Here is a 3,944-nt window from a genome sequence, read left to right as displayed (position 1 = left end):
TCCCCCTTATAGACCTCCACTGTCACTGTCAGAAACTCCTCGGAGGCTGAAAGGACAAATATACAAAAGACATGTTTTAATTCAGCATCCATCCATCCATCCATCCATCCATCCATCCATCCATCCATTTTCCAACATGCTTATCCCTGTTGGGGTCATGAGGGGTGCTGGTGCCTATCTCCAGCTGTCAACGGGCGAGAGGCGGGGTACACCCTGTACAGGTCGCCAGTCTGTTGCAGGACATTAATCTATTGATCTATTATCAAAGGCACTGTTGCCTTTCAGCAAGAAGGTCCTCAGATCAAACCCCAGCCTGGGGTCCTTCTGGAAGAAGCTTCCATGTTCTTCTTGTGCATGCGTGTGTTCTTTCCAGGAATTACGGCTTCCTTCTACAGTCTAAAAACAGGACTGTTAGGTTAATTGCTTTGGGGGAGTGGTGGCCTAGTGGTTAGAGCAGCGCTGTGAAGGTCATAAGTACCGTGTGCGATCCCTGCAGACCGCCACTATTGGTCCCTGAGCTAAACCCTTAGCTCCAGATTGCTCCTCGGACGCCACTCAGTGTAGGCAGCCAACTGTTCCCTGAGGGATGGATTAAACGCAGAGAATTTATAATCCCCTCTGTGGGACTATAAGGGATATTTTAATTGGCTAATCTAAATTGCCTTTAATTATCAGTGTATGTGTGCATGATTGTTTGTCTTGTTTGTATCTATGTTGCCCTGTGACAGGCTGACGACCTATCGAGGGTGTACCCCGCCTCTCGACTAATTGAGATAGTCACCAGCCCCTCTGCAACGCAGGATAGATAAGTGGGTATAGAAAATGGATAGATGACCTAAATACACTGCATGCATTTACACCAAGGTTGCTGACCTCTAACATGTAGCTGAACATCTGACAGGATTATTTCTTCTTTATCAATGAGGCTGCAGATGTAGATCCCGCTGTCAGACAGTTGTGGTTCTCTCAGAGTGAGGCTGAAGTTACTAGAGGTCAGAGCATAAGGACTCATTGATGTTCGTCCTCTGAAAATCTGGTTTTGTTCACTTGGATAGTTTCCCAGTTTATGGACAATATTGGGATTGAGATCAAAGCGGCTCCATTTCACCGTAACAACTTCTTCTAATTCTTTGCTGTACCGACAGGGCAGCACTACAAATTCTTCCCCCTTAAGGACCTTCACTGTCATCATCAAAGACTCTGGAGAGGCTGAAAAGATAAAGAAACAAAATACATATTTTAATTCAGTGAGATAGAAAAAATACATTCAAATCAAAGACATTTTTCTCACTTTCATTTACTTGAATTAATTGATGAATCGTGAAATCCCTACTCTTGTACTTTGTCTCTCTCACCTTCTCTCTCATCACATTAATCATCTGTTCTGTTGTCATCTAACCTGATATAAAACAGCTCAGCTAATGTTCAAGTGTTTCACCAAAAAGTTGGAAAGCATTGTTTAAGAAAACTGGGTGACATCGTCAGTTTCTACTTCGCTGCATCAAACTGAGCCACCGGACACTTTTCAGTCGTGCCAGTGTAGATTATTTACGTGTTCACTTTTTAGAATGGTTCAAAACTGCAGCATTTATCGATCATTTTATTTTACTAATGATCATCATTCCTAATTAAAGTAAAAAAATTGAAAGTGTGTTTTCTGTATCACTGATGTGTGAACAGTGGAGATGAGAAATCATCATACTAAGAGAAGATATTGATTTCATTAATAACACAATTTATCACTGATAAACAGAGAAATAACCTTCCACTCTTCTCTGTGGAGAATTAGCAGCTTTGTATTCATGACAGCTGCATTGTGGTGTTCTCATGTCAGGAGTTTTGTGGCAGCTCTTGCCTCCAGTGGAGGAGTTTAAGCATCCTGGGGTTTTGTTCACAAGTATCTTTCTAATTCAGCGCAAAATATTTTACATTTGTAGATTGTATTTTATGACATACCAAAATGATTACAATTTTCAGGAGTAAAAATTTACTGAACTCAGGTCTTCTTCAGATCTTCAAATTTCTTATAAGTCTATTGGAAAGCATTGTGTAAAAAATTGTCATTAAAAAAAAGGGTCATTTGGTTCCTCCGTGTTCCCTAGCCCCTTTGGTTCCTTCGTGTTCCCTAGCCCCTTTGGTTCCTCCGTGTTCCCTAGCCTCTTTGGTTCCACCGTGTTCTCTAGCCTTTTTGGTTTCTCCGTGTTTTTTGGCCCCCTGGTTCCCCAGTGTTCTCTAGCCCCTTGGTTCCTTGTGTTCTCTAGCCTTAGGTTCCCCGTGTTCTTTAGCCTTTGGTTGTCAGGAACGAGAGACTGATTCAGGACCCAGTATTCAGCCAGACAAGTGGGTGACAATAAGAAGGCTTTAATAAAGCTCAAACTGTACAGTCAGGGAATATGCAGGCTCAGTGGTCAAATAACAGTTCCAAGTCGGTACACAGGCGGGCAAAAATCCAAAAACTAGCTGAGACTGGTATGTGGATAAACAGGCAAAAAATCAGGCAGGAAAAACTGGATCAGGATCAGGCTGGCACAGAGGTCAAAAACGCAAATTGGGTCAGGTCAACAGGCAAACAAACAGAACAGGGAATGCTGGACTAGACTCACCAAAAAGCTCAAACTAATTATAGGAAAACAGGTGGAACTAATCAGAGGCAAGGAAGTGACTGACAGAGGAGTGACAAACTGATTGGGTGAAAACAGGGAGGTGAACAGAACTGAACTAAAAGCTTGCAGAACCCTGACTGATAATATAAAATAAAGAACACAAGCAAACCACAACACAACTCAAACTATTCCATAAACCAAAACTAAAACAGAACCTAAACCTAAGACAGAATCGGTAAAATAGAAAGATGTACAAAATAAACCAATAACAAAACCCCAAATCATGACATTGGTCCTCCGTGTTCTTGACCTTTTGGTTCCCCGTATTCTCTGGTCCTTTGGTTCTCCGTGTTTGCTGGCCTTTGGTTCCTTAGTTCTTGTTCCTTAGTTCTCTGTTTCAGCCAGAACCCTATGTCAGCTCAGTTTTTGTTTCAGTCAGCCAGAAGACTTACATCAGCTTTGTGTTTTTTGTTCAGTCAGCCAGGAGACTTTGCTTCAGCTTTATTTTTGTTCAGTCACTGCCAGAGACTCTACTTCAGCTCTGTTCCAGCCCAGCCTCAACCCAAGACACTGTTCCGTCCTGCTCTCAAGTTCTCAACTCCTGGCTTCCGCCCTGATCTCAAGTCCTTTGCTCCTGTGTTTCGTTCTGGTCTCAAGTCTTCGGCTCCGGTGTTCCCTACTGGTCAGTCTCTCTGCACTCCTCCTGTCGGCCAGCTTCTACACCCTACGTCTCCGTCAGTTAAAAGACTCTGGTTTCTCTCATCATCATCATCCACAATGTTCAATAAACTCACTTTAAAGAACTTGCTCTGTGTGTGCGTGCTGTGTCCGGGTTCATCCTAAGACAAATCATGACACCATACACCCCCACCCTGAGAATGAGGCACGCCCTCAAACTCCCCATTGACAAAACAAACAGGAGATCTCCCCGTTTTTCCTTTGACCAATCTGGTCGCTTTATTAACCTTCACTGTTACCATTAGAGGCATTGCTGACCTCTCTTCAGTTTACAGCTTGTAGCCTATTTGTTGATTTAAAAAATTGCCTCATAAGAAACCCATTGCCTTGGAGCACAACCATTGCCGTACATTCAAGTTGATATTGGCACTTCGCATGAGAGAGGATGAGCGGAGAAAAATAATCACGGTTGTGATGTTTACCTGGCTACAAGAGAGCTCAAAGAGAACCTGAATTGGAGAAGAGCTGAATGATAACTGGTGACATTGAAACCTTCAGTGAAACTGATAAATAAAAGGTTGTCTACCTTCCCTGAACATAGATTATAAATACATTATGTATATTGTTCACTAGAAATGTTTTGCTTAAATGTTGTGGTTCTCT

This window comes from Fundulus heteroclitus, unplaced genomic scaffold, assembly GCF_011125445.2.
Source record: "Fundulus heteroclitus isolate FHET01 unplaced genomic scaffold, MU-UCD_Fhet_4.1 scaffold_120, whole genome shotgun sequence".
NCBI lineage: Eukaryota > Metazoa > Chordata > Actinopteri > Cyprinodontiformes > Fundulidae > Fundulus > Fundulus heteroclitus.
The sequence above is the reverse complement of the archived record's forward strand: the minus strand, read 5'-3'. Positions refer to the sequence as shown.